This window comes from Elephantulus edwardii, unplaced genomic scaffold (genome assembly GCF_000299155.1).
Source record: "Elephantulus edwardii isolate Elephantulus edwardi_28Jun2011 unplaced genomic scaffold, EleEdw1.0 scaffold00113, whole genome shotgun sequence".
NCBI classification, from domain to species: domain Eukaryota; kingdom Metazoa; phylum Chordata; class Mammalia; order Macroscelidea; family Macroscelididae; genus Elephantulus; species Elephantulus edwardii.
Window position 1 is genome coordinate 1,532,979 of NW_006399863.1, and position 19,868 is coordinate 1,552,846.

Here is a 19,868-nt window from a genome sequence, read left to right on the forward strand (position 1 = left end):
TATCTCCATACCTTTTCAACCTGTATGCAGAGCAGATTATCCGGGAGGCTGGGCTCTATGAGGAGAAATGTGGGGTCAGGATTGGTGGACGATTTATCAACAATCTGCATTATGTGGATGACACAACACATATAGACTGTTGTCATAAAAATAATACCTAATGAACATTCCTTTTAAACAGTTCTTTCCTTCATCTATTCCAATGCAGTGTTCATACGGCAGGATCTTTAAGCAATATCACAGTAACGGCTTTTTAAAATTTCTCTCTCCCAGAAGTGCAGACTATACCAAGGTGCTGGTTTTCTTGCAGCTTTTCAAAGCACAGTTAGACCTCTTATCTGCTATTCCCCTCTAAGGACACTTTGCCAAAAAGGAAGGCGGTGACACCTCAGTTCAAACAAGCCCAAAGGACAGAGGTTAACTGACTGCCCGTCCCCGTCACCTAGTGAGGCAGCATGAGCAGGACGCGCTCGCCTCTGGACATCTTGTCCTCTTCTCACTCCTTGACACTTAACAGCCATATCATCTTTCTAGGGTTTTTTGTAAAGGGGAAAAAAAATAGACTCAAAGACATTTGAATCTCTCAAACCATTAGAAAAGCAGATAGCAGAGATCAGCTTCCCCCAACCACACATCCTTCCCCACCAAGCACTCCTATTACCTGGACATGGCCCATTGCATGTATATTTCCAGGGGTATGAAGCTAGCTAACTGCTCGGCAGCTTAATCGATGAGTAGGAATTACTCTTCAATGGCTAGTTCCAAGGAGAATCCTAAATGAATCCTGGGGCCTACACCAAAGTGATCTCTTATCCAAACGTAAGAGCTAGGAAGAGCATAGGCCAAATGGCATGTAGATACAGCTCAAACTCAAAGGTCATCACTAGGAACTTGTCTCTGTAATTGATCATTGGCACGGTGCCACTGGACAGAGAACCTGCAAGTCAGAACTCCTTTTTATATATTTTCCTGCTACTGAACTATTGAGTGGTATCAAGCCATCATCTTTTTAAATGGAACTAGTCTAGTCAGGCTTGGCATGATGATTATGCAGCATGAATCCAATTTGTCTACTGATAATTCATGTTAACTAATAATGTGTTTACTTTCTATGAGCCTCATTTTCCTCATCTGCAAAGGGTGGAGAGTGAGACTTACCTGTATCATATGAGCATTAAGACAATAAAGGAAGAGAATAGGGTTAGAATCATGTCTGTAATAGTGGCTTTTACTCTAATCACCTGAACTCTCATCTTCTGCCTAACTATTCAGTACTTAATTAAGGGAGCTCTGGTGACATGGTAGGTAGGAAGCTGCGCTGTTAACCTGAAGACAACATCGCTTCGCTGGTTCAAATCCACCAGCAGCTTCAAGGGAGAAAGAAGGGCAATCTCCTCCCACATAATTTACAGCATCCAAAACCCCACTGGCGGTTCAGCTACAAGTTGTTTCCTAATCGATGGCAAAGACTTTTGCTCTATTTAGATTCAGCACAAGGGCCTGGTCTGTAGGAAATTGTGTTGCTAACTCAAATGTTGCACCTGTTTGGCAATTCAAATCTGTAAACAGCTTCTAGAGGGAAAGACGGGCAATCTCCTCAAAGTGATTTACAGCGTTAGAAACCCAATAAAGGATTAGCCACGAGTTGGTTTCAATTCGGCAGTAATGACTTGAGTTGATATCCAGTACTTCTCCAGTTCCATATAACATACCAGCTGGATGTATTTTCCTTCAGCAAAAATCTTACAACATACACACTCTCTCACACACATATACACACACACTTCCACAGACATACAAGTGCTATGTCTATCCATACCCATGCCCTCAAGATGCTACTAATTCACTGAACATTGTATTGTAGAATACATACAAAAAACAGGCTCTCCAAAAAGGTCAAACTTAGGCAAAGAGATGGCCTAACATGGACAAACATCAATAACATAAGGTAAAACATATATGCCCTAAGAGAAGTTTGTATAAATAATGTTCTATTGAGTTCACTGCAGGTAATGCAGAGTCTTCTAGAAAATAGATGTAACTTTGATGTCTTGGCTGGCTTCTCTACTTTTGCAGATACCTGAAATGTGATGTACTCAGGAGCCACAGTGTGGAGCAGAAACCCAGGGTAAACTCACGTTAACCACATTCACCAGCTTGATGTAAAACACTAGGTGGTTTAACATCTCTTGGATTTGAGTACATTTTTGTCACCATGACCAGCATGTTTATCCTGATGGAGAAATATTTTTTAAAAAGATGATTAAGCAAGTTAAGGAGAGTTATTTAGTGTAGTTATTTTATGACATAAGGTCAACATAGTTTAAATTTTTTATCTCCTCTCTAGAAAGAACAAATAGATCTCTTCCAGTCAGTTTGCCAAGTGGTTGTTCTCCAGATTTCTTAACACAACTTGGTGAGCACGTCCAGGGCAGCATCTATTAGCTGAAATATGTGAATTGGTATACCATCTATTCCTGGGACCTTGTTGTTTGCTATTTCCTTCAAAGCAGCTTGAACTTCTTCCTTCATCACCATAGGCTCTTGCTCATATGTTGTTTCATTAAATTCTTCTGTGTCTGTCAATTCTTTTCGATACAATTACTCAGTATATTCTTTCTATCTTCTTTTGATGCCTCCTGGACCATTTAATACTCTGCCTAACGCATTTTTTATTATAGCAACTCGAGGTTTGAATTTGTTTTTCAGTTCGAGCTTAAGAAATGCTGAGCGAGTTTGACCCTTTTGGTTTTCTGACTCCAACTCCTTGCACATTTCATGGTAATATTTTACTTTGTCATCCTGTGCTGCCTTTTGAAATCTTCTGTTCAGCTCTTTAGTATCTTGAGTTCTTCCTTGTGCTTCGGCAGCAGTCAGGAAATTAAAAGACATATTGCGATGGGAAAGTCTGCTGTTAGGGACCTCTCTAAAGTACTAAAATGCAACGTTATGTCTCTGGAGACTAAGGTGCATCTGGTGCATGCCATGGTCTTTGCAATCACTTGTTATGCATCAGGGAGCTGGACAATGACCAAGGAGGATAGAAGGAGAATTGATGCTTTTGAGCTTTGGGGTTGGAGAAGAGTGCTGAGGGTGCCATAGACTGCTAAGAAAACAGACAGATTCATCCTGGAGAGGGTTAAACTGGGCTGCTCCTTTGAGGCAAGGATTCTGAGGCTTTGTCTGACATACTTTGGTCATGTTGTAAGGAGAGACTGGTCCTTGGAGAGGGACATCATGCTTGGGAGGGTGGAGGGCAGATGCAGGAGGGGAAGGCCCTCTGGGAGATGGATTGATTCGGTGACTGGGGCAATCTGGATGAGTGTGTCGGAGACAATGAGATTGACACAGGACAGAGCAGAGCTTAGAGCTGTTGTACATAGGGTCGCTATGAGCTGCAAGCAACTCAACAGCATGTAACAACAACAACTCTAGTAAGAATACAGAACTCAAGACTTGAACTAAGACTCTTCTTTCCCTTTTGCCTCCTGGCTAACTATCCCCTCTCCTTCTGACTGATACTGTCTTTGAGTTGTTCCTAAGTCAGTAATGCAATAACATTTCCCTCTTCTTACTGATGTAAGAATCTGTTCCTTGGAACTGGCTTTTTTGCATGCCTCAGATTCACAATACTAAGAGAGAAAGAACAAGTGAACATGGTTTGAGAAAATGGGGCTGGAAGATCTTGTGAACCAAATCCCAGGAAAAGAGCAGTTGGATCCCACAGGATGCATGGGAAGAAGGACCGCTGCCCTTTGTGGCTGCCACGGCTGTTTCACTCAAAAGGCATTGTCAAGGGCCTATGTCTTCCTCATTTTAATTGTTATTTTATATTGGTTTGCTTAAAAAGTTCCTTGTATTTCACACTACTGTTCATTCATTGTGTTTCCTACAATCATTCCCATTCATTATGTTTGATAAAATTAATCACCCTTAGACTATATCACCATTATCCTGTCTTTTCAGGTCCCTGCTGGATCTTTCCCATTTCCTTCATCCTGTCCCTCCATCCACCAAATTGTGCAACCCTGTGATTTGCCCTTCCTCATCCTCACCCCTCTGCTCCCATCCCTTCCCCCCTAAAGTCCCCATACATGTTTTACTAGTCATCCTTATAATTTTATAATAATGGTCTTATGCAGTATTTGTCCTTATGAGACTGAGTTAGTGGAGATAAACTAATAGAACTATCATTGAGCAAATGAGGCTTTGATTCCCATTAAATTGGAAAATAACTTCTTTGACTCTTAGGGTTAGCTGTACACTGTGACTTGGCTGACTCTGGCCAGAAGTCAGAAGAACTATTTTTGGCAAAGAGGGTTACAATGAGTGAATATAGACATATGCTTAGGAGGGGAAATAATAAAAAACAGTATTCTTTTTCCCTGTGTCACCTAGTGAGCTCTTCTACTTCAATCTCTTAAAGACAATTCCTCACTCAAGTCTCACCTTTCTTTATTTCATGTACAAAATCAGCAAATCTTTTCTAAAACAGGCCTGCTAGTATTTTAGGATTTGCCAGCTATACAGACTCCATTATAACAATGGTTTTACTGTGCCACTTGTTTTGAAAACATAAATTTGTTCCACAGTGATTTATATATTGGGGGACAATATGAGCATAACATAAATTTCACGTTTGTTTATGTACCATTTCCTCCACAAGAAGCATTACATGAAGGCAGAAAACTGTACCCAGATGAAGCAAGGCATGTAGGAATACAGGAATCTCTCTCACACACAGAGACACACACACCCACACACATACGTCCTTATCCCTGACATTTATCAGTTTTCAGAAAACAGCCTCTCTACTACTTGACAATATTTTATGTCCATTCAACCTCCACTTTCTCAAAGAAATCTCGGGTCCTTTTCCAATGTAAACCTTTGTGTCCATTACGTTGTTATGTACTGTTAAGTCAGAAGTTACTCAAAGCTGACCCTCCAGAGGGCTTCCAGACCTTTAAGCCACAACAGAGAAAATTGCCTAGCTTTCCCTCACAGAGCAACTGGTGGATTCAAACCAAGTGCTTTTAGGTTGACAGTTCAACTTTTTATCTACACCGCCAGCACTCCCTGTGGTCTCCATAGTACGTCCATATTTTTTTAATTGAGATTTTAATGAAAGTTTATAGAGACTTTTGGATTTCCATTCCTTCATTAGTGCACATTTTCCTCCCTGCCCTCCCCTCCACGCTCCCCATATTCTCTTTGAAAAGAAAAAACATTCTTTCATTGTTATACAAAACACACTCTCAGTCTACTATGCAGCTCTTATTCTGAACTCTTGTCATGAAAATAATACCTACATATTTCTTGGGGAGCTCTGGTAGCTTATTAGTAAGGAATTACTCTTCCAACACAAAGGTACATGGTTCAAATCTACAGGTTGCTCTGCAGGAGAAAGATGGGCAATCAATTCCTGTGTGATTGACAGCCTCTGAAAACTTGCTTCATGTATCACTGACCAAGTTTTTGAGTGTTGCATCTACCCTAATTTATCGCATATCCCGTGTGGTTTTAATTGCACAGTATCGCATAAAGTGATTTTGTTGGAATGTTTGTCTCATTACATCAGAACTGATTGTATTTAAATCTGTTACTGTAGACATTTCGGGTTTTCTGATATTTGATTTCTGAATAAACAAATGAATGTGATTAAGTTTCAATAAAACTTTATTTACAGTTACACATAATGGGCCAGATTTAGCCCCTGACATTAGATGGCAAATCCCTGTCCTATGTTCTCTCAAGTTGTGCGTGCTTCACTTCATGCACTAAACACCTCACCAGAGATTCATCTACTGGAGGGCCCTTTTCCTCAGCTAGACCCTCAACTCCGTGTAAGCAAGATTCTTTTATTCACATCTTTTCTCCACCCTCCATGGTGGTCTTTCAATCAGATTTGCTAAGCAATTTAATGAGTAAGTACATTTATCTTCCAGAAAAGATTCCAATCCGAAAGAATAAGAACTGTTGTTACTCTGGCATGAAATTGAAGTCAGATTTTTAAATTGATTTGGGAAAGTATGCTGATAGGCAACCCTCCAAATTATTGAGGAGCAATGATGTCAGTTTGAAGACTAAGGTACTCCTGATTCAGGCCATATTCTTTTCAATCACTTGTTATGCATCTGAGAGCAGGACAATGAATAAGGATGACAGAAGAATTGATGCCTTTGAACTGTGGTATTGGAGAAGAGTGCTGAATATCCCATGGACTGTCCAAAGAACAGATATATCTTAGAGAAAGTGAAGCCAGAGTGCTCCTTGGAGGCAAGGAAAGTGAAGTTTTGCCTCACATGATTTGGGCATGTTGTTAGAAGGGGATATTTCTTGGAAAGGGACATGAAGCTTGGAAAGTTGGAGGGTCAGTGAAGGAGAGGAAGATCTTTAATGAGATGGATTGGCACAGTAAGTACAGCAATGGGCTCAAGTGTGTCAGAGACAATGAGGTTGATGCACTACAGGACAGTGTTCGAATCTGCTGTTCACAGTGTTACTAAGAGTCATACTCAACTGGTTCCGAACAGCATTAATGTTGACTGAACCCTGTGTGCTCAGTGGGCTGGAGGAAGAAGTTATATGTCATCATAGGTCATTATTAAGAGAAACCACAAGACTTTGTAGGTAAAGGAATTCAATCTCTGAGTGGTTAGTCATACAACTAGAACACAGTGTGGGCATGCAAAGCTGTTGGTATGAGGGGAGAACATGTAATCTTGGATGCAGAAATCTTTGTGTTATCTTGTAATTCATCTTTACAACAATTGTGATATAGAGGTGATTTTTCCATAAGGTAAGTTTCGTCACAATAGTCAACGGAAAGGGAAAATGACATTTCCTACAGAAATAGTGTCTGATAAACCCTTTCCTAAAATGTATTGATAATGTTAAAGCAACCCAAACAAGGAAACTTTTGAATCAAAAGATGACGTTTCTGGAAGGTTATTATTGCTGTATGTGCTATAGAGTTGCCTGCAACTCATAGTGACCCTATATACAATAGCTCTGAAGTCTGCTCTATCCTGAACCAGTCTGTTTCCAACACACCTACCCCTACTACCCCAGTTACTGTGTTTATCCATCTCGTCTGAAGGCTTCCTCTCCTGCGCAGTTCCTCCAACCTTCCAAGCATATGTCCTTCTCCAGGGACTAGTCTTTGGTCTTCACAATGACCTGCTATATATCAGAGAGTTGGGCAGTCCAGGCTGCTCCCTGGAGGCAAGGGTTTCTGGAAGGGGGGAGGATGTCACCAGGATAACAGAATTTGGGGGTGGATGGGTTTGGAGGAGTGGAGTCAAGGCATTAGGAAAGATCTACTGAGAGCCTAAAAAGACAGAGTAATAGTATGTGTAGATTAGTGGTGATTAAGTTTATAAAACACAATGTATATGAATGATTATATGAAAAACAGTATGAATGAATGTATAAATAATATAGACAAGTTTTGTGTTCAAACCAATATAAAAGAATTGTGTGTTGTTGTTTTATTTAAAAAAAAAAAAAGAAAATATAGAGAAGCTAGTCCCAAATAAACACATGTTTTTTCACGAGGTTCTGAAGTTTCTTTGGTTTTCACCTAGTTTGTTTGGTTTTATGGGATGACATTGGCTTTCACTTGGCTATAAACAGTTTCTATTGTCTGTTGACAAATAAACAAAGGGTTTTTGCTTTATTTACTTTAGCATGTGAGGTCAAGAAAGCATTCCAAACCCCCTTCTCCATTTGCATAAGAAATATAACAACTAGGAACAGTATTCCGTGGGTCTGGTAAAATAACCATCTGGCTTCTGCAAATGTGAGGCATAGGAAGGGCTGAGGGGTAAAAATAGACTGTTCAAAACCCACCTGACCTCCTTTATTATTGCTATGGGGCTGTATTCAAAGACTCATGACCCAACAATTCCCAAAAAGTCTAAGATGGCAAGAAGGTGAGTTAGCAGTTCCCGCAGAGGATCCAGGCCGTGCTCTGCTCTTAGCAGAGCTTGTCTCTAGCCTCTCAAGGGAGGGGAAGTGTTTCTGCTCCGGGTATATTCATTCCCTGGCTGGACATCTGGAGAGCAGTATGTACACAATCCATTTTAGGCAACAGATGGAAATTGAGTTACAGCAAATAAATCAAGTGGCACTTCTTTTGGTGATGTCTTGCTACAGAAATCTCTTTTGTTGTGGAACTGTAACTTCTTGATTGACTATACAGAGATTTTATTGATACTTGACTCTGGTGAGAAGTATGCTATTTAACCTGTGGTTCCCAACAGAGAGAGTCCTGACTGTTAGATAATGTAATGGGTTTTGTGAATTGATATTTATGGTCATTTCATTTAAAGGTCACATCTCTCTGGAAGTTTGAATCCACCAGTGGCTTTAAGGGGGAAATATGGATAATCATCTTCCCTGCGGTTTACAGCTTCAGAAGATCAATGGAAGATCAGTAGGAGTCAATTCCAACCAGAGGACATTGAGTTTAGAGTTTCTCCTACAGACATAATCCTTGCCAACACACACACACACACACACATCACTAAAGTTACCAGCATCCTCATGCTTCACACACAAATGGTTCAGGTAAAGTCAAGGTCAGAGCTTATGAAGAGCAAGTGATGGCTTGGACTTTTTAGTTCAAGTATCTTTCTTTTTCTTTCTCTCTCTAAACAGATATCCTATCAGTAATGCCAGAAGACAGAAGATCCTCCCTAAAGAGACAGTGATCTTTGGAATCAGATTTGGGTTGGAATTATAGTAGTTATGTGTTCAGGGAAAATTGAACCCCTGCATCTCACATCCTCGCCTGTAAGATTAGAACAAAGGTAATAACCTGTGTAGGAGTCTCAAAATTGAAGTGCTTAACTTCACTAACATGTCTGGCCTGGGCCTGAGTTCAGACTCTGTCTTAATGTTTGATAACTTCTCTAACAATCCATTACCTTTGTGTGTACCTAAATATATTAGGAAAAAAATGTCTATTTGTGCTTTATTGACTATGCAAAGGCATTTGACTGTATGGATAATAAAAAATTATGGCAAAGATTGAGAAGATGGGAATATCAGAACACTTAATTGTGCTTGTGCAAAACCTATACCTGGACCAAGAGGCTATTGTGCAAACAAAGCAAGGGAACAAAACATAATTTAAAATTAGAGAACGTATGCATCAGGGTTGTATTCTTGAGGCCTCTCCCCCTTCTTCTAGAAAAACTTTTTGGCATTTATTATTGGCTTCTTTTCTTTCATTTTCTGTTGATTGTCCTGAGGAGTATAGCCAAATTCAGTTTGATAATGCTATTGCTTTACAGTAATGATTTCGTATTTTTCACATGTATATGATGTGATTTAAGATGTCAAGGATTGAGTCAGCCACACCCTAGTCTTCAACGTGCCATATTTCCTAATATTTTAAAGAGGTCAATTTACTTAACACAATATATTGTCATTTGTTTTTTTTCACTGCTGCTTCCACATATGTTGATTGTGGATCCAAGTAATATTAAGCCTTTGACAGCATTAACGTTTTCTCCATTGATCATTATGTTGTTTATTGATCTAGTTGTAAGGATTTTTGTTTTCTTTGAATAATCCATACCAAACACTTTAGTCTTTGATCTTCATCAGGGAGAGCTACAAGTCCTTTTTACTTTCATCAAGGTTGTATCATCTGTATATAAAAATTGTTAGTGATTCCAAGCAGTGGCTGGGCCATATAGAATTTCAATGTTCTGTTTTTTCAGGAAATGCCAAATTACCTTCCAGGGTGATTGTACCATTTTACAATCCCACCAACAATGTCTAAGAGTTCCTATCTCGCCACATCCTCTCCAGCATTTATTATTTGCTGCCCTGCTAAGTTTTACCACTGCTCCTGGGGTGAGATGGTATCTCATTGTTATTTTGATTTGCATCTTTCTTATTGCCAGTGATTTTGAGCATTTCTTTATGTGTCTGCTGACCATCCGAAAGTCCTCCTCTTTGAAAGGTCTTTCCATGTCTCTTGCCCATTTCATAATTGGATTATGAGTCTTTTTTTTCTGGAGGCCCAGGAGTATTCTGTAAATTTTCATTATGAGACCCTTGTCTGAGATGGTATTGCCAAATATTTGTTCCCAGTGAGTAGGTTTTCCTTCACTCTATTGGAAAAATTATTTGATGAGCATAGAGATTTAATCTTTAGAAAATGCCATTCATCAATTTTATCTTCTTCAGATCGTGCATTTCTGCCTGTATTTGGCAATCCCTTTATACTGTAGACTAGACCTTCTAAGCTTGATCTCCATTTGTCTCTTATGATCTTTATGGTTTGGGCTTTATTTTCAGATGAAAATGAGAACCAAGGCACAAACAGAGACTTGTACTCCAATGTTCATAGCAGCGTTATTCACCATAGTAAGAACATGGAAACAGCCCAGGTACTCAACCACAATGGAATGGATTGAGAAATTATTGTACATTCACACAATGGAATACTATGCAGTGCACAGGAGCAATGGTTTTGTAAAGTACTACCTAACATGGGAGGAACTAGAGAGTATTATGCTAAGTGAACTAACTCAGTCTCATAAAGACAATTACTGTGTAATACCATTATTGTAGAATGAGGGCAAGGAAACAAGGGAGAGGGGGTGCTTAATCATAGGGTCACAATATTTGATGGGTGGAGGGAAGGATAGGTGAAGGAAAGAGAAAAGATCTGCTGTGAAAATCAACCTATATGAACTTTGTAAGTAAAGTATAAAATAAAATTTAAAAAAATGTTAGTGATTCTTCCTCTCATCTTGATGGTATTATTCATATCATCCAGCTTCTCAGATCATTTGCTCAACACACAAAGAGAATAGGCACAGTGAAAGGATGCAACCCCACTGCATTCCTTTCCTGATCTGAACCATGTCGTTACTATTCTCTTGTTCTGTTTGGAAAAACTTCCTCTTGTTCTATGTACAAGTCACACAAGAGCACAATTTAAGTGCTGTTTTTTATTAATTAATGCCTCTTTTTTTTGCAATACTTTCCATGGTTTGTTATGATCTACATAGTCAGAAAGTTTACATCATAAATAAAACATGGGTAAACATTTTTTATTATTCTGCACTTTAAGCCAAGACCCATCTAACATCAAGCAATCTAATGAAAGTAATGCAATTAGATTTATTTCCTCTAGGAATTTGCTCAGGCTAGTTTGTTAAGTTCTTACATAAATTTAATAGCTCTGATATTCTCAGGTACTAATAAAAATTAATTTATCTGAAAATTGTTTGTTTATTACAATCTTGAAAATGAAACCATAAAAGCAAAATTTTCATAGAAATGTAAGCAAGATAAATACTCAATGTGTTTTATTTCTAGAAAAAAGTAATTTTTATTAATTCCAAAGTGACAAGAAATAGTATGTTCCTGGGATTGAGAGAACCTACACACCCATATATAAATAACAGCTTTCTGAGTTCACAGCACTGAGAATACAACGTGCAAAACAAGAGAAACAAAACAAAATGTCCTTCAAGACATGTTATGTTAAAAAGCCTTGAAGAAGTGTCTATCAAGGTAATAGAGAGTAGCAAGGTTAAAGCTGCAGTAGTCAGTTTACTAATACATAAATGGATTAAGAGCAAATGATTCTTTTAGTTGGTTTTGTTTTTCAATTTTATACTGGTTTATTTACAAATTTAGAATACATTGCTTTTCACGCTGGATCTTTCCCATTTCCTTCACCTCCTCCACCCATCAAATTGTACAACCCCATGATTAATCTCCCCCACCCCTTGCTACCCCCCCCATCCTTACCCCTCTGCTTCCACCCTCTGCCACTTTGGATCCTCTTACTCATTCTACAATAATAGTAGTATTTGTCCTGTAGTATTTGTCCTTCCAGGACTGAATTAGTTCACTCAGCATAATGCTCTCCAGTTCCTCCAAGTTAGGTAGTAACAAGAGGATAAACGGACAAATTTTTACAAGCATAAAACTTACAGAAAATAGTGCAGGCTGTGGTAAAAATTGGAAAAGATTCTTAACAAACAAAAAAAAGGAAACTGAAGAAGTCATTAAAAACAAACAAAACAAAAACAAACGAACTTGTCTTACAGTTCCACAGATAAATTTTATCAAATCTTCAGAGAAGAGCTGTCATCAATTCTACTCAAACTATCATCTTTTGCTATTGTAATACTGCAATAAACATGGGTGTAAGTGTATCAGTTTGTGTTGCAGTCCTTATTTCTTTGATATATATACCTAATAATGGACTTGCCAGAGAGCTGCAGTGGCCTAGGAATTGTGCTGCCAACCCAAAAGCAGGTAGTTCAAAACCACCAACCGCTCCATAAGACAAAGATGGACAATTTCTTCCCATGTGATTTACAGCTTCTGAAAACTCACTAGAAGATTATGAGTTGGTTCCACTCCACGACAATGAGTTTTGATTGGCCTGCTAGGTCACGTGGTATTTCTAGTTCTGTTATTCTAAGGAAGTGCCAAACTGCTTTCCATAGTGATTGCACCATTAGATTCACAGTAACAGTGTAACTGGCTTTTAGATAGCTTGTGAGTAGTTATCTAAGGTCCACATATTCATCTCTCTGTCTGGAACATAGAAGCACAAAACTTCAAGGAAAAAAGTTCGTTCAAAGGATTAATGGATCATGCAAACCTCAGCTTCCCACTACTTTGATACAAAAGGAACTATATAGTGCTTGGCTACCAGTCTTTTTCTTTCTCCCCCCCCCCCCTTTTACTCATAGCTATGAGGTTTGTTAGGGAAATAGGTTAGTGAGTGGAGGAGAAAGAATATCTGAAAATGCAAGTTCAGGTTTAGTCCAGCAGTCCCAAGAGAGAACAAGGCACAATTCCTCAGTCAGTCAAAGTTCAGGTTCCGTTCAAAGGCACAAATTTAAGAAGTCTGGTTTTCTCAATTGTTCAGCAAATTTTATCTCAGAGGAGTCACAAGTCAGCTTCTCCTTCAGTCATGCAGCAAGCAAAAACTTTAATTGTAGTCTTTACCTCCAGGGTTCCTCTGGTTACTCCTAGTCACAGTCTCTTTACAATCTCTATCACTTGCCTACCCCTCTTGACAGCTCTGAAAGGTATCTTGCTAGAAAGTTTCAGGTATAGTAGGAGGAAAATGTGGCATAAAACTCAAAATTTTTTAAAAAATCAGATGTATTGATCTGATGGAACTCTTAGAACTATGGCATTTAGATGTCCTTCTAGCTTGCAACTGAACTATCTGACCCCTTTGGATTCCACTTCAGCCAGTGTTGTTACCCTGAAGCATGGTGGAGTTAACTACATTTCAGAGCAAGCCTGTGAACATAGATAGGAGCCTTGCCCGATCCTGCACCGTCCTCACAATCTCCACCTTGTTGTAGTCACTGTGGTCTTCTGGATGAGTCGTCCTCTCGTTCTCTGACCTTCTACCTTTTCCAGCATGATGTCTTTTTCCAAAGGCTGGCCTCCCCTGACAACATGCCCAAAATATGTGAGATGAAGTTCCACCACCCTTGCCACCAGGCATCACTCTGGTTGCACTTCCTTCAAAACAAATCTGTTTGCTCTTTGGGCAGTCCATGGGAACTTATGCAGAATGCAAACACTAGGCACAGCTATCAAGTGAACTATAAACCAGAGAGGAACATATTCCTTAGATCAATCAGACAAGACAAAAAGAGTAGTATTTGCCCCAAAAACAGAGCTCACAAGATAGGAAGACACAGGAAAGAAGGATGAATGAACATAAGAAACTCAGAGAAGAAGGAGGAAGAGTGCTGTTCTATTTGCTGTACACCAAAACACAATAAAAAGTTAAAAAAAATAAAAATCCTGAGACAACCATGAATCACTGAATTGAAAACCAATTTACATGGCTTTTGAAAAACACTGGGCTTTGTTTCGTTTCATTGGCTATATTTGGGGGGGTTTTATAGTTTTTTCTTTTTAAGATATTTGATAAAATAGTTCAAATATTGTTTATCCATGATGACCTGTAATAAACTCCTGACAATTCTAAAACTTTATTAAAAGGCACTAAAGATCTGTTTGCTTTATAAAGGTAATAGTGTTTTTTAAAAAATCTTTATTCAGTGAGCTCTGGTGACTTAATGATAAGAAGTTGCACTGCAATCCCAATGGCACAAGGTTCAAATTCATCACCTGCTCCACGGGAGAAGGATGGACAATCTCCTGCTATGCAATTAACTACCCCTGAAAACCCACTGGTGGATCAGCTATGGGTAACTTCTGACCCAATGGTACACAACAGTAATGTGTTATGAGTTATATGAAATACTATGTAAGGTAAGAGAAGTGTCCGATTTCCTTTCAGTTAAAATTTACGTGTTAGTGTTTTCTTCTGTGCGTTTGTCTCATATTAAACAACAACTACATATCAGGACTCTCCTTCATAGGGTCTCTACAAGTCGCCTGTAACTTGTCGGCACTTAACAACAATAACATCAACATAGAGAGAGATCAGCTGGTTTAGTGGACAGAAAACCATGCTACCAAGCCAAAGGTGGGTGACTTTTAATCCACGGCCCTCAGGCCTGTCCTTCATTGTTTTTGTTCAAATGTTCCTTTAGGTCGTATAGCCCTGGTGTACAAGTGCCATACAGCGGCAACTTGTGGTTGCTATGAGGCTGAACACTGTGACACTGATGTGTCAAATGAGTTAATGGTTCGTTACGCAATGCAGACAGAGTGGGGTGTAGCTCCGCAATTAAAACAAGCTTGGAAGCAGGAGTGGCATCCACTTCTGTAACAGCTTGCCTCTGGAAACCCTATGAACCTGGAGAGAGGATGAAAGACACACAAGCGTTGAGGACTCTCCTTCACAGGGTCTCTATGAGTCACCCACAACTCGATAGAACTTAACAACAACAAATAATTTTGTCATAATTTTATTATTTTAATTACATTCCCATTGTAACCTTATTTCTTTTGAATCTAGCATCATCAAAGTCAACACTTTAATTTTTTAAATTGTGATTTCAGCAAAGTATACAAAACATTTTTTATTTAATCCCCCATATATACTTTGTTTTATAACACTAACTACAGCATTCATAATGTTTGTGCATCCTCTTAGTGTATATTGCCTTCCCCTTCACCCATCTTAGTAAGGATCTATTATCTCTTTATTAAGTTTTACTACAATTGTCTTCCTTTCTCATCCCTGGTAATCGTAGAAGAATTTATCTGTGTGCAAACTTTTTGTTAGTCTGATACAATTTTTTTTTTGCCTTTTTCGTGACAGTCTTCATTCATTCAATATAATGTCCTCTGCATTCACCCATGTTATGCAGTGTTTTGTAAACTCTTCATCACTTTTTCAGTGGTGTATAGTACTTCATTATATGAATGTATAATTCATTTACACATTCTTTATACATTTATGCGTTTCTTTAACCGTACTCCCACTGATGATACTTGGGCTGTTTTCATATTTTTGCTATTTTAAGTAATGCTGCAATTAATATGCTGACATATCTGCTCATGGAGCATCTGTAGTTTCTTTAGGATATGTACACAGTAGTGGACTTGCTGGATCAAATGGTATTTCTTATTCAAATTTTCTCAGGAATAGTCAAATGACTTTCCATTGTGGTTGCATCATTCTACATTCTTGCCAGCAGTGTATAAGTGTTCCAAACTCTCCACATCCTTGCCAGCATTTGGTTACTGTATATACTTAAATATTTATTCTTAATATTAAATTGTTGATAGGCTATATTCGTCTCCTTCTTATTGTAAATAATGCAGCAATAAACATGGGTCAAGGCTCTGGTTCCTTTAGGTAAGTGGAACTGCTGTGTCAAGTGGTAAACAGGAATTTTCTTGCTAATAGGCTTGCTATCTACTTGCAGCACTGTTCCTTGATTTGCTTGTCTTAATTTAACCCAGCCCAAATATCCAACCAGACCCTGGACTGTTTAAGAGCTTTTTTTCAAATTACAAAGGTGTTCTTTCTTGCCAAATGGGCTACTGGGTCAAACACAGGAAAGTCTCCAGATATGTTGGGATTTTTTTTTCCAAGGGAAAAGAATTACCTGACTACCTAAAGAATGACCCTTGGTTCTAAAGTCTAAGATCCTTTAAAGATATCTTTATTACAATTCTTTAAAAGAATATTGGCTTGAGTAAATGAATTAAAATATTCTCTTCCACACAATATGTGGAAATAGCATGTCTATGTCCTTTACACAGAAGCTCAGATTATTGAAAAAACAAAAGGCCAAATGCATGTGATGAGTCCTACATGTGGCCATTTTCTTGTCCACGTGCATGGAATGTGAAGGGCCAGTGTACTCTGTGCCACCTCAGGATTCCTTCAGTAGTTAACTGCAGACATTCAATCTACAACTGACTGATGATTTTAGAATTTTTTAGATTTTTATAGAGGAAAAGAAAAATATAAATGGAACTAAAAAGACAAAGTCTAGGGCATCAGCCTGTTAGCAGAAACTCAAGGTAGGGTCTGAATTTAGACTCCATCTGCGTTGTCCTCTAAAGCTGCCCTTTGAAATCTTCTGATTAGCTCTTTTATTTGGACATGTTTTCACTTCTCAATACTCTAGTGCAGTTTTACTATATCTTCTGACATTCATTTCAGTTTTTCTTCCTCCTGCCTTTGTAATGATATCTTTTCTGGATGATATCCTTGATATTATGCCACAACTCCCCTGGTCTTTGATCATTAGTGTTCAATACCTCAAACCTATTCCTAAGATGATTTTGAAATTCAGATGGAATAGATTCAAGTGAGGAAGACTTGAAACACTTGTTGCAGGAGATCAAGAAAAGCAGCCTGCAATATGAACTGCATCTCAATTTCAAAAAAACAAAGATTCTAACCACTGGACCAATAGGCAACATCATGATGGATGAAGAAGAGATTGTCAGCAATTTTATCTTACTTGGATCCACAATTAACACCTTCGGTAACAGTAGTCAAGAAATAAGAAGATATGTTGCACTAGGAAAGTCTGCAGTTAGGGACTTCTCCAAATTATTGAGGAGTAACAATATAAGTTTGAGGACTAAGGTGCATCTAATTCAAATCATGGTCTTTCTGATCACTTGCTGTACATCTGACAGCTGGACAATAAATAAAAATGACAGAAGAATTGATGCCTTTGAGCTGTGGTGTTAGAGAAGAGCACGGAACATCTCCTGAAAGGCCAAAAGAACAGAGAGATATGTCTTGGAGAGGGTGCCGCCAGAGTGCTCTTTGGAGGCAAGGATGATGAGGCTTCACCTCATATACTTCAAGCATGTTGGTAGGAAGGACTATTCTTGAGGGTTGATGAAAAAGAGGAAGATCCTCAACCAGGTAGATTGACATGGTGGCTACAGCATGGGCTCTAGGGTGTCAGGAAGTGTGAAGGTGGCACAGATAGGATGGGGTTCAGACTCACTACTCACAAGGTCACTTATGAGTTGTACTTGACTTGAGGCACCTAAGAACAACAACAACTACTTTAGCAGAATATATAACTAAAAAATTATAATCATCCTTCAGCCACACTGCATACTCCTTAATAGTCATTTGTATTTGCAATTTAAGTTGTGACTAATTCCCTCTATAGTTTGTACCTACTTTAAGATGTTCTACCTGTCATTTCTCTAAATCACGGAGCACCAATAACAACCTTTATTTTTTTTAAAAAAAATCCCTGGTTTTACTGGGAAAATATGGCCATTTGCCTCCACTTCTTCTGAGTGTTTAGTTTCATTTTGTGAGACCTAACACGACCCTCAGTTCTGATTTTGAACTTTCAAGAAATCTCTATGTTTTACTTTAAAAGAGTATGCATTCTTATTCTTGGACTAACTTAATGAAAATGTTGTGAGGAAAACCCACCAAAACAGAGTGCGCTGAGCTGTGGGTGTGTGCAGTTTGGGTTTTTCTTCTTTTTGTGGGAGTGAGAGGAAGGTTATTCAATAATCATTACCTCCCTTCCAAGGTAACTTGAAAGTTTAGGACGTTCCATGTTCTGGAATGTGAAAAGCTGAGTAAACTTCGTCATCTAGTAACCAGCACTATTTATTGACAGCTGAACAGAACACAGACAAAATTATATGCTAGTAATAATATCTGAAACATCCAAACTAGAATAACACAAGTCAACAGACAGGTACTGATTGAGCACTCATAGTGTTCCAGACTCTGAAATTATTTTATTTAATCTTCAGACCAAAAGAGGAAGCAAAAGCACAGAGAGATTAAGTACTTTGTCTCAGACCATCCACCTCATGAGTGGCAGCTCTCAGTTTCCAACCAGGCAGGTGGGTTGGCCTCTGAAATTTGTGAGCTTAGTTTTGCTTCAGTGCCTCTTGCTTTCTCAATGCCAATTATTTAAAATGTAGGCAGCCATACAAGAAAAGTGCCCACTGAGTGGAGAAAAACAACACGAGACCAGAATTCTGAGGAGACTCTTGCCTGGCAATGGAAGCTGCCATAGGAAGTCTAGCCTCAGTGCCATTTTAAAACGTAAACACAGAGCAGACTTCCTGTGCAAGTAGTGCTGAATGTGTTACAATGGCCTTTTCTTGGGTAAGTAATGCTATATGAATACAATAGAAAATTCAACTGCTTTTCTGATATCAGAAGGTGAAAACTAGGCAAACAAGCAAAGCTAGTAATCTATACCAAGGGCATTCCAGGCTACACAAAAACAAAAACAAAACAAAAACAAGCCAAAATGAAAAATAGAAGTCAACGCTCAGTGTCATCAAGTCAGGACAGTTGAACTCATAGCTGACCTTAGCCAGCAGGTTTTTAGTGGCTGTAAATTGAACAGAAGATTGCCCACCTTTTCCCCACAAAGCAGCTAGTGGATTTGAAAAACAACATGCCTTTGGCTTGGAGGTACAACTCCTTACCCACTAGGCCACCAGTGCTTGGAAGACAGGGATGCTGTTATTGATGTCAGGTGCAATCCATGCCTTTTATTCCTGCAACATTTCTTTAATTCTGAATCTGAACAAGGCTGTATGAGGCTAGCCAATTTATAATACTTTTGATGAATAAATAATAAATAACAGAAACCTCAAATTTTTAATGGCAAGAATATGAAAGAGGGTCTTTTTTTCTGGAATATGGAAAATATATTGCCTGTTGCTGATGAGTCTCTGATTCCTCCTTGGGCTCATGTGGCCAAGGAGCTTATCATCTTACTAAGAAGAACATTTTCATGGGGACATGACCGCAGATGACTCAGAGGAACTGGGGTAACCCATACTTGATTCATATGAGGATGTTGGCATAGGATAGGACAGGGTTCAGACCTAATGTTCACAGAGTCACTATGAGTCATATTCATCTCAATGGCACCTAATAACAAAAACAGAAGGTGAAGACATTTATTCCTAAAAAGTAGCCACTATTGATGACTAAGAAGAAAACGTAGATGACTTATGTAAATTATCCTTGATCAATTTATTTGAAAGGTGTTGCAAATTAAGTGATAGTGTACCTAACATTAGTGAAACAAAATAAACTATACCCTTGAATCATCAGTCAAAATTGCCCAATAGGAAAATAAAATAATTCCAGAGAGACCCTATATAGTATGTATGTCCTTTTGAGAAATGTATTGAAATAGAATACTCTATAATTGAATGATGACTTAGCTTTAAAAAGAAGGATTTTTTTTCTACCTCAGATTTAAATTTACTGTATGGGGGGATATGGATGAAAGAAACAATCTCATTTTACTTAGATCTACTATCAAGACCCAGAATAGCAGCAGTCAAAAAAATCAAAAGATGTCAAGAAAATCAAAAGACGTCAAGGGCTTCCGTAAATTGCTGAAGACCAAGGGTGTCATTTAAAGACTATGTGTCTGGGATGGCATTGCCAAATGTTTGCT

The 19,868-nt window shown here is 38.6% G+C and overlaps 1 pseudogene; it reads right to left on the reverse strand.

Annotated features, from left to right (window-relative positions):
- The window catches only part of LOC102877283, a 190,031-nt pseudogene that overhangs the window by 128,421 nt on the left and 41,742 nt on the right, over positions 1–19,868 (reverse strand).